We start from the raw sequence: 12,508 nt of genomic DNA on the forward strand, positions 1-12,508 counted from the left end.
AAATTTTTTTCAGGGACAGTTATTTTAAAACCTCTATAAAAGTATACTTTTAAGACATAGGAAAGGCTATTGATATTGGTAATGTCAATTTACGTGAACTCTAAAGAAAAAGTATAAACGTTAAAAGGGGAGATTTGATTGCTGCCTTGCTTTAAAACTGGCATTATTCACAGGAAAATCTATTGCAGTGTTTTCCTTAAATAAGGAGCTAAAACTTAATCCTTTGCTATTGTTAAATAATCAGTCAGCTTTGTGCATGGGTTTTAAGGCATCCATGTAATTTAATTTTTTTTTTTTTTTTTGCTGTTCTTATATTTTCTTTAAATCTGAAGCATATAAATAAGTTACAAATGACATGACAGAGAATACAGGAAAAGATAAAGAAAATAATAGGCTTGATTCACAGAATGTCTTGGGACTATATTTCCTTATGATTATTACTTTTTAATATTGTGAGCCCTTGTTGTTAGATTCTAAAAATAATCCTAAATAAAGAGTCTTCTAATAATCCTAGAAAATGAATCCTAAACTGATCCTAAATAGCAATTCTAAATAATGATTCTTTTTTTTTAATCTATTGATTTTTTAATCGAAGGATAATTGCTTTACAGAATTTTGTTGTTTTCTGTTAAATTTCCACATGAACCAGCCATAGGTATACATATGTTGCTTCCCTCTTGAACCTCCCTCCCATGTCCCTCCCCATCGTACTTCTCTGGTTGATACAGACCCCCGCTTGAGTTCAGTAAGACATACAGCAAATTCCCACTGGCTATCGATTTTACAGCCTTCCCTGATAGCTTACCTGGTTAAGAATCTGCCTGCAAGGCAGGAGACCCCAGTTGGATTCCTGGGTCTGGAATATCCTCTGGAGAAGGGATAGGCTACCCACTCAAGTATTCTTGGGCTTCCCTTGTGGCTCAGCTCATAAAGAATCCCCCTGCAGTGCAGGAGACCTGGGTATGATCTCTGGGTTGGGAAGATTCCCTGGAGAAGGGAAAGGCCACCCACTCCAGTATTCTGGCCTAGAGAATTCCATCGACTATATCCATGGGGTCTCAAAGAGTCAGACACAACTGAGCAACTTTCACTTCAGTTCTTCACTTCATCTATTTTGCATGTGGTAATGTAAGTTTCCATGTTACTCTCTCCATATATCTCACCCTCTGGTCTCCCCTCCCCATGTCCATAAGTCTGTTCTTTATGTCTGTTTCTCCATTGCTGCCCTGCAGATAAATTTTTTGATACCATGTTTCTAGATTCCATATATACACATTAATATACAATATTTATCTTTCTCTCTCTGATTTACTTCATGTATAATAGGCTCTAGTTTCATCCACCTCATTAGATCTGACTCAAATGAGTTCCTTTTTATCACTGAGTAATATTCCATTGTGTATATATAGCACAATTTATTTATCCATTCATCTGTCATTGAACATCTAGGTTTCTTCCATGTTCTAGCGATTGTAAATAGTTTTGCAATGAATATTTGGATACATGTGTCTTTTTCAGTTTGGGTTTCCTCAGGGTATATGCCTAAGAATGAGATTGCCGGGTCATATGGTGGTTTTATTCCTAGTTTTTAAAAGAATCTCCATACTGTCTTGCATAGTGGCTTTATCAATTTACATTCCCACCAACAGTGCAAAATGTTACCCTTTCCTCCACACTCTCTCCAGCATTTATTGTTTGTACACATTTTGATGATAGCCATTCTGATTGATGTGAGGTGATATCTCATTGTAGTTTTGATTTGCATTTCTCTAATAATGAGTGATGTTGAGCATCTTTTCATGTGTTCGTTAGCCATCTATATGTCTTTGGAGAAATGTCAGTTTAGGTCTTCCCCCCACTTTTTCATTGAGTTGTTTGTCTTTTGGTATTGAATTGCATGATCTGCTTGTATATTCTGGGAATTGATCCTCTGTCAGTTGTATCATTTGCTATAATTTTCTCCCATTCTGAGGACTGTCTTTTCACCTTGTTTAAAGCTACTCTGCTGTGCAAAAGCTTTTAAGCTTAATCAGGTCCCACTTGTCTACTTTTGTTTTTATTTCCATTACTCTAGAGGGTGGGTCATAGAGGATCTTGCTTTGATTTATGTCATTGAGTGCTCTGCCTGTGTTTTCCTCTTAGAGTCTTATAGTTTTTGGTCTTACTTTTAACTATTTAATACATTTTGAGTTTATCTTTGTGTATGGGGTTAAGAATTGTTCTAAATTCATTCTCTGTAGCTGTCCAATTTTCCCAGCAACAGTTATTGAAGAGACTGCCTTTGCCCCATTGTATATTCTTGCTTCTTTTGTCAAAAATAAGGTACCCATAGGTGCATGGGTTTATTTCTGGGCTTTCTATCTTATTCTATTGGTATATATTTCTGTTTTTGTGCCAGTACCATCCTGTCTTGATGACTGTAACTTTGTAGTATAATCTGAAATCAGGAAGCTTGATTCCTCCAGCTCCATTCTTCTTTCTCAAGACTGCTTTGGGTATTTGGGGTCTTTTGTGTTTCCATATGAATTGTGAATTGTTTTGTTCTAGTTCTGTGAAAAATGCCACTGGTAATTTGATAAGGATTACATTGAATCTGTAGATTGCATTTGGTCATATAGTCATTTTCACAGTATTGATTCTTCCTATCCAGGAGTATGGACTATCTCTCCATCTGTTTATATCATCTTTGCTTTCTTTCATCAGTGTCTTATAATTTTCTGTGTGCAGTTCTCTTGTCTTCTTAGGTAGGTCTATTCCTAGATATTTAATTATTTTTGTTGCAATGGTGAATGGGATTGATTCCTTAATATCTTTTTCTGATTTTTCATTGCTAGTATATAGGGATGTAAGTGTTTTCTGTGTATTGATTTTGTATCCTGAGACTTTGCTAAATTTGCTGATTAGTTTTAGTAATTTTCTGATAGTACCTTTAGGGTTTTCTATGTATATTTTCATGTCATCTGCAACAGTGAGAGCTTTATTTCTTCTTTTCCAATCTGGATTCTCTTCTCTTCTTCTTCTTCTCTGATTGTTGGAGCTAGGACTTCCAAAACTATGTTGAATAATAGTGATGAGAGTGGACACCCTTGTCTTGTTCCTCATCTTAGGGGGAATGCTTTCAGTTTTTCACCATTGAGAATAATGTTTGGTATGGGCTTATCATATGTGGTCACTAATCAATAATGATTCTTAAATAGTTAAAACTTTAATAATATAGTAAAAGATTTATAAGTATACTTTATAATGTTCCAGCTATATACTTTTTACTTGATACCATTCTAGGTTATAACTGACACTTTTCCCCTAATTTTATTTAAAATAGACCTTTACAATGCATTTAAGTTTCAAAAAATTATGACAATTCTTATACTTATATCCAAATTATTTTCAAAAATTGCTTTGTAAAAGTAATACCCCTTTAAAAATTTAACCTAAAAGGCATCATCATAAAAATATTGAACTTTCAATTGCATTAAAATACAATGCGTAAGAGTGGCATCACTGAAGGGTTGGAAAAACCAAATACTGTCTCTCCAAAACTATGTTGAATAAAAATAGTGAGAGGGAACATCCTTGTCTTGTTCCTGGTCTTAGAAGAAGTGCTTTTAGTTTTAGTCATGGAGAGTAATGTTTGCTATGGGTTTGTCATGAACGTGAAAGTCACTCAGTCATGTCTGAATCTTTGTGATCCCATGGGTATAGTCCATGGAATTCTCTAGGCCAGAACACTGAAGTGGATAGCCTATCCCTTCAGAGGATCTTCCCAACCCAAGAATGGAACTGGGGGTCTTCCATCACAGGTGGATTTTTTGCCAACTGAGCTATCAGGGAAGACCTAGGTTTCTTGAATATGGTCTTTATTATGCTGAGGTAGCATTTCTCTATGCCCACATTCTACAGTTTTTATTATAAATGGGTGTTGAATTTTGTCAAAAGATTTTTCTACATCAGTTAAGATGATGATATGGTTTTACTCTTCAGTTTGTTAATGTGTTGGTGGTGGTGGTGGTTTATTCATTAAGTCATGTCTGACTCCCATAACCCCAAGGACTGTAGCTTGCCAGGCTTTTCTGTCCGTGGGATTCTTCAGGCAAGAATGCTCCAGTGGGTTGCCATTTCCTTCTCCAAGGGATCTTCCTGATCCAGAAATTGAACCCGGGTCTCCTGCATTGCAGGCAGATTCTTTATTGACTGAAAGATTCTTTACCAACTGTTAATGTGGTGTATCACATGGATTGATTTGTATATAGTGGACAATCCTTGCATCTCTGTATGATCCTTTTTATGCCTTGGCGGATTCAGTTTGCTAGTGTTTTGTTGAAGATTTTTGCATCTATGTTCATCAGTGATATTGGCCTTTTTTTGTGATATCTTTTTTGTGATATTCTTTTTTTGTGATATCTCTGTTTTTTGAATCACGGTGATGGTGGCCTCATATAATGAGCTTCAGAATATTCCTCCCTCTGCAATTTTTTGAAAGAGTTTCAGGAAAATAGGTGTCAATTATCTAAATTTTGACAAAGTTTGCCTATAAAGCTATCAGGTTCTGGTCATTTGTTTGTTGGAACATTTTAAATCACAGTTTCAATCTTAGTACTTGTGGTTGGTTTGTTTTTATTTTCTGTTTCTTCCCAGTTCAGTTTTAGGAGACTGTACTTTTCTAAGAATTAGTCCATTTCTTCCAGGTTGTCTTTTAATGGCATACAGTTGCTTCTAGCAGTCCCTTATGATCCTTTGTATTTCTTTATTGTGCACTGTAACTTCCTTTTTATTCCTCATTTTATTGATTTGAGCCTTTTCCCTTTGTTGCTTGATTGATTTGGCTGAAATTTTGTGAATTTTGTTTATTTCTCAAAGAACCAGATTTTAGTTTCATTGATCTTTGCAACTGTTTTCTTTGCTTCTATTTCATCTATTACTCCTTTGATCATTATGACTTCTTTCATTCTACTAACTTTGGCTTTGTGTATTCTTTCTCTAGCTGCCTCAGCTGTAAGGATATGTTATTTATTTTAATTTTTTTCTTATTACTTAAGATTGTATTATTAAAAATTTCTCTTCTTAGAACTGCTTTTGCTGTGTCCCATATGTTTTGGATATTGCATTTTTGTTGCCACTTGTCTTTAGATTTATTTTTTAATTTCTTATTTTATTTCTTCAGTGATCCACTGGTTGTTTAGTAACACTGTTTAGCCTCCATGTGTTTGTGTTATTTTAGTCCTCCCCCCCCCCCCATTTTTCCCCTGGTTTCTAAACTCATGTTGTTATGATCAGAAAAAGATGTTTGATACAATTTCAGTTTTCTTAAATTTACCAAAATTTGCTTTGTTACCCAACATGTGATTTATCCTGGAGAATGTTCTGTGTGCACTTGAGAAGAAAACTGTATTCTGCTGCTTTCAGATGGAATGTCTTATAAATATCAGTTAAATCTATTTGATCTAATGTGTCATTTAAGATTTGTGTTTTCTTATTGATTTTCTGTCTGGAAGATCTGCCCATTGGTGTAAGTGCCCCCACTATTATTGTGTTGCTCTTGAGTTCCCTTTTTATGGCTGTTAGCATTTGTCTTATATAGTGAGACTCTCCTATGTTGGGTGCATGTACTTTAAAAGCTGTTATATATTCTTCTTAGATTGATTCCCTTGATCATTATGTAATGTCCTTCCTTCTCTCTTGTAGCAATCCTTATCTTAAAGTCGGTTTTCTGTGATATAAGTATTACTACCTCAATTTTCTTTTACTTTCCATTTTCATGGAATATCTTTTTCCATCTCCTCACTTTCAATCTGTATGTGTCCCTAAGTCTAAAGTAGGTATCTTGTAGGCAGCATATATGAGTCTGGTATTCTTTATCAATTATCAGGCTATATTTTTGGTTAGAGTACTTAATCCATTTGCATGTAAGGTAATTATTGATATGTTTGTGCTCCTGTTGCCATTTTCTTAATTGTTTGGAGTTTGTTTCCACAGGTTTTTTTCTTCCCTTCCTTTTTTCGCATCTTCTGTTGTGGCTGGATGACAATATTTTGCTTTGTGCTTTGATTGCTTTTTCTCTTTTATGTGTGAATCTATTGTAGATTCTGCTTTGCATTCCCCATAAGATATTGATATAGCAGTCTATATATATACAAGGGTCTTCCCTGATAGCTTAACTAGTAAAGAGTCTGCCTGCAGTGCAGGAGATACCTATTCTATTCTTGGGTCTAGAAGATCTGCTGGAGAAGGGATAGGCTGCCAACTCCAGCATTCTTGATTTCCCTTGTGCCTCAGCTGATGAAAAATCCACTTGCAGTGTGGGAGACCTGGGTTCAATCCCTGGGTTGGGAAGATCCCCTGGAGAAGGGAAAGGTTACCCACTCTAGTATTCTGGCCTAGAGAACTCTATGAACTACACCCTTGGGGTCACAAAGAGTCAGACATGATTGAACGACTTTCACCTTCACATATAGATAAGGTTGTTTTAAGTTGTTGCTCTTTTACTTTCAAATATCATTTCATTTCAAATATCATTTCAAAAATGCATTTCCAATATCCTATATCTGTAATCTCCACTTGTCACAGTTGTTGGTTTCAATATCATATTTTTGTGTGATATTATCCTGTCTTTACTATGTGTTTTCCTTACTAGGTAGCTTTATCATTTAAGGTTTTCTTATTTATAGTTGTCACCTCAACTTTTCTACTATCCATAGAAGTTCATTTAGGAGGTAGTAACCATGGCAATTAGAGTGAAAAAAATAAAAATAAAAATTCAAATCAGAAAAGAAGAAATAATGCTCTCACTGTTTGTAGATGACATGATACTATACACTGAAAATTCTAAATATGTTACCAGAAAACTGCGAGAGCTCAAGAATGCAGTTGGTAAAGTTGCAGGATACAAAATCAACACACAGAAATCTTTTGCACTCCTACGCACTTAACAACAAAGACCAGAAAGAGAAATTAAGAAAACAATCTTATTTACTATAATATCAAAAATAAAATATACCTATGAGTAAACCTAACAAAGGAGGCAAAAGACCTATACTCAGAAAACTATGAGATATTGATGAAAGAAGTCAAAGAAAACACAAAAAGGTGGAGAGATATAATATATTCCTGGTTTAGAAGAATCAATATTGTGAAAATGACTATACTACCCAAAACAATCTACAGATTTAGTACAATCCCTATCAAATTACCAATAGCATTTTTCATAGAATTAGAACAAACAGAAAAATGTGCAATTTGTATTGAGACACAAACCCCCCCAAATAGCCAAAGTGATCTTCAGAAAGAAAAATGGAATAGGAGGAGTCAGGCTCCCCAATTTCAGATGGTACTACAAAGCTACAGTAATAAAGACAATACGGTACTGGCACAAAAACTAGAAATACAGATCAATAAAACAGGAAAGAAACTCCAGAAATAAACTCACACACCTATGGCCAATTAATCTATGACAAAGGAGACAAGAATATACAGTGGAAAAAAGACAGTGTCCTCAATAAATGGTGCTCGAAAACTGTATAGCTGCATTTAAAGGAATAAAATTAGAATACTCCCTAACACTATACACAAAAATGAACTCAAAATGGATTAAAGATCTAAATGTAACACCAAATACTATAAAACTCTTAGAGGAAAAAATAGGCACAACACTCTCTGACATAAATCTCAATGAGATCTTTTTGATCCACCACTTAGAGTAATAGAAATAAAAATAAAAACAAACAAGGGGCCTAATTAAACTTAAAAGCTTTTGTAAGCAAAGGAAACCATAAACCAAATGGAGACAACCATAAGAATTGGGGAAAAAAATTACAAATGAAGGAATTAATCTCTAAAATATACAACCAGCTTATGCAGCTCAATATATCTTTAAAATTTTTTAAATGGTGGGAGATCTAACTAGATATTTCTCTCAAGGAGACATAAGATGGCCAACAAACACATGAAAATTAGGACAACATCACTATTTATCAGAGAAATATAAATCAAAACCATAATGGGGTATCATCACACATTGAAGAGAATGACCATCATCAAAAAATCTTCATACAGTAAATGAAAAGATGTGAAAAGGTGAAAAGATGTGAAAAGGTGAAAAGACAGCCCTTAGAATGGGAGAAAATAATAGCAAACGAAGCAACAGACAAAGGATTAATCTCAAAAATATACAAGCAATTCCTGCAACTCAATTCCAGAAAAATAAATGACCCAATCAAAAAATGGGCCAAAGAACTAAACAGACATTTCTCCAAAGAAGACATACAGATGGCTAACAAACACATGAAAAGATGTTCAACATCACTCATTATCAGAGAAATGCAAATCAAAACCACAACATGGTACCATTACACGCCAGTCAGGATGACTGCTATCCAAAAGTCTACAAGCAATAAATGCTGGAGAGGTTGTGAAGAAAAGGGAACCCTCTTACACTGTTGGTGGGAATGCAAACTAGTACAGTCACTATGGAGAACAGTGTGGAGAGTCCTTAAAAAACTGGAAATAGAACTGCCATATGACCCAGCAATCCCACTCCTGGGCATGCACACCAAGGAAACCAGATCTGAAAGAGACACATGCACCCCAATGTTCATCGCAGCACTGGTTATAATTGCCAGGACGTGGAAACAACCTGGATGCCCATTAGCAGATGAATGGATAAGGAAGCTGTGGTACATATACACCATGGAATATTACTCAGTCATTAAAAAGAATTCGTTTGAATCAGTTCTAATAAGATGGATGAAACTGGAGCCCATTATACAGCGTCAAGTAAGCCAGAAAGAAAAACACCAGTACAGTATACTAATGCATATATATGGAATTTAAAAAGATGGTAACAATAACCCAATATGCAAAAGAGAAAAAGAGGCACAGATGTACAGAACAGACTTTTGGACTCTGTGGGAGAAGGCGAGGGTGGGATGTTCTGAGAGAATAGCTTTGAAACAAGTATACTATCAAGGGTGAAACAGATCACCAGCCCAGGCTGGATGCATGAGACAAGTGTTCAGGGCTGGTGCACGGGGAAGAACCAAAGGGATGGGATGGGGAGGGAGGTGGGAGGGGGGATCGGGTTGGGGAACACATGTAAATCCATGGCTGATTCACGTCAATGTGTGGCAAAAACCACTACAATATTGTAAAGCAATTAGCCTCCAACTAATAAAAATAAATGAAAAAAAAATCTTCATACAGTAAATGCTGGAGAGGGTGAGGAGAATGGGGAACCCTCTTACAATATTGGTGATAATGTAAACTGGTACAGCCACTTTGGTGAGCAGTATGGAGGTCCCTTAAAAAACTAAAAATAGAGCTACCAAATGATCCAAGAATCCCATGCTTGGGCTTATATCTGGATAAAACCATAATTCAGAAAGATACATGCACCACAGTGTTCAATATCAACACAGTTTACAATAGTCAGGACATGAATTCAAACTAAATGTCAATCAACAAAGGAATGGGGGAATACTCATAGAAAGGAACGAAATAATGCCATTTGCACAAATGTGAATGTACATAGAGATTGTCATACTGAATGAAATTAGTCAGACAGAGAAAGACCAAGAGCATTTGATATCACTTATATGTGGAATCGGTACAAATGAACATATTTGCAAAACTGAAATAGAGTTATAGATACAGAAAACAACCTTATGATTATCAGAGGGATGGGGGGATAAACTGGGAGACTGGAATTGACATGTACACAATACTTTATATAAAATAGATAAGAATTACTGTAGAGCATGGGGAACTCTACTCAATACTCTGTAATGAATTATATAGGAAAAAATCTAATAAAGGTGGATATATGTACATGTATAACTGAATCACCTTGCTGTACATGTGAAACTAACACAATATTTTAAATCAACTATACTCCAATAATTTTTTTTTTTAAATGAAGCTGTCTGAAGTAACCATATTGGAACTCTGAGTACTTGCAGCTTGCAGGGTAAAGCCAAACTGGTAAATTGTAGTTAATTTGGCCATTTCAGCCCTTTAACACAGCACCAGCTTCAAAACCTCCATTATCCAACCTGCTGGCTGTCAGCATGCCTTTGTACTTGGTATAATTTAGTGGCACCATAATGGGCAATAAAGACCTTATTCTCCACATATTGGGGTTCTTTATTGCTGATTAGTGCCCTTGATCACTGAGTTGTAGTCCCACATAATGGCCACAATTATTTTAAATCCCTTATCAGAAGCTTATATGTTTTAACCTTTATGATAAAGTATAATTAGAATAAACATAAATCTAGAGATTAATACAGTGAGTGGGATATTTGGAGAATTTTGACACATTTAAGAAGATTCAGTTAAGAAGATTCAGTTATTCAGGTCCACTTATTAGTACTGTCTTTCAAATGGTGAATGCTTTCCGAAAGTAAAGGCTTAAACTTGTTAGTACTTAGAGCATAAATGGTTGTTTTAGATGTTGAGTTCATACATAGGAGGGGACTATTGTGATCCATGAAAAATCAGAACAAGCCTATCAAAAAAAAAAAAAAAAAAAAACAGGACAAACGACAGCATTCAGATTCAAAAGACTTACTTGCTCACTGAGTTAAGCTTATGGGCTTAGAGTCATACAGATCATGTTTCAACCCTGGCTCAAGAAAATTAGATAAACTCTAGTATGAAGTTTTTCTCATATATAAAATGTGCAAATAATGCCTCCCTCATAGGCTTGTTATGGAGAATAAAAAGAAAAACATATGAAAGTACTTACCACATTGTCTAGCACACAATCACCAGTCAAAAGTTGAGATTATTGTTATTGTAAAGATTTCTTCCTGGAAATTTCCCTGGCAGTTTATATCAGGAAGTATGAGTTACATCCCTGGTTGGGAACTAAGATCCTGTGTGCCTCAAAGTATAGCCAAAAAATTAAATAAATAAGTAAAGTCCAGCTTATTTGAAGAAATTAAAAAAAAAAAAAAAACAACCAGCACTATTTTTTAAAATTGTGTCCCTTTTTTTCTTAATTTGAGAATCAGACCTTAAAGAATTAAGCTATTTAAAAAAAAACTCACATACAGCAAAATCTAAAAAGCTGTGTTCATATCCAGGGAAAGAATCAGGTTCATAAAAGTCCTGAAAAATCCTTAAAATTCTAAGGCTTTAACCATAGCCTGATTCCTGGAAAAGATAAATTCTTCAACAACAACAAAAAAAATCAGACACTAAGAAGAAGGGTGAATCTGACTTCTGGAATTAGTACATTATAAAAATCAAAGTACAGTTTTCAACAAATACAGCAAGACAAAAAAATAAATAAAATATGTTTCAATCAAAGGAACAAAATTAATTGAGAGAAACTATTCCTGAGGAAGATTGGATTTTGCAATTATTGGAAAAAGTCTTTAAAATCACTGTCTTAAAGATGCACAGAGAGCTAAAGAAAGAGAACAATAAAGAGAAGGAAATGAAGTAGAAATGAAGTAAAATACTGATAAAGGGGGAAATTAAAAGAATTAAAAATTCTGGAGTTAAAAATTGCAATAATTAAAATGAAAAATTCACATCAGTGGTTCCAAATCAGACATGACCATGCAGAAGTATCTGCAAACTTGAAGAAAGGATAATTGAAATTATCAAATTGGAGGACTAGAAAGAAAAACAAATGAAGAAAAATGAGACCTAAAATAAGAGTGGGACACCACCCTATGAATGATCAAAAAATTGTGGTACTTATAGAAAAAGAGAAATGGGTAAAAAGGATATTAAAGAAATAATCACATGAAATATTTTAATGAAAGAGATCATGAATCTAAAAATTCAAAAAGCTTCAGTTCAGTTCAGTTCAATTCAGCCGCTCAGTCATGTCCGATTCTTTGCAACCCCATGAATCACAGCACACCAAGCCTCTCTGTCCATCACCAACACCCAGAGTCTACTCAAACTCATGCCCATCGAGTCGGTGATGCCACCCAGCCATCTCATCCTCTGTCGTCCCCTTCTCCTCCTGCTCCCAACCCCTCCCAGCATCAGGGTCTTTTCCAATGAGTCAACTCTTAGCATGAGGTGGCCAAAGTATTGAAGTTTCAGCTTCAGTATCAGTCCTTCCAATGAACACCCATGACTGATCTCCTTTAGGATGGACTGGTTGGATCTCTTTGCTGTCCAAGGGACTTTCAAGCATCTTCTCCAACATTATAGTTCAAAAGCATCAATTTTTCGGGGCTCAGCTTTCTTCACAGTCCAACTGTCACATCCATACATGACCACTGGAAAAACTATAGCCTTGACTAGACAGACCTTTGCTGGTAATTGCAAGTAATGTCTCTGCTTTTTAATATGCTATCTAGGTTGGTCATAACTTTCCTTCTAAGGAGTAAGCATCTTTTAATTTCAGGGCTGCAGTCACTATCTCCAGTGATTTTGGAGCCCAAAAAAATAAAGTCTGACACTGTTTCCACTGTCTCTGCATCTATTTGCCATGAAGTGGTGGGACCAGATGCCATGACCTTAGTTTTCTGAATGTTAAGCTTTAAGCCAA

General features: G+C 35.3%; 1 protein-coding gene across 2 annotated transcripts in view; it reads left to right on the forward strand.

The window, feature by feature from the left end:
• The window catches only part of LOC136152674 (UDP-glucuronosyltransferase 2C1-like), a 45,741-nt gene that overhangs the window by 16,742 nt on the left and 16,491 nt on the right, over nt 1–12,508 (forward strand). The gene's annotated exons all lie outside the window — the stretch shown is intronic.

The sequence above is a fragment of the Muntiacus reevesi genome, chromosome 22, assembly GCF_963930625.1.
Source record: "Muntiacus reevesi chromosome 22, mMunRee1.1, whole genome shotgun sequence".
Lineage (NCBI taxonomy): Eukaryota > Metazoa > Chordata > Mammalia > Artiodactyla > Cervidae > Muntiacus > Muntiacus reevesi.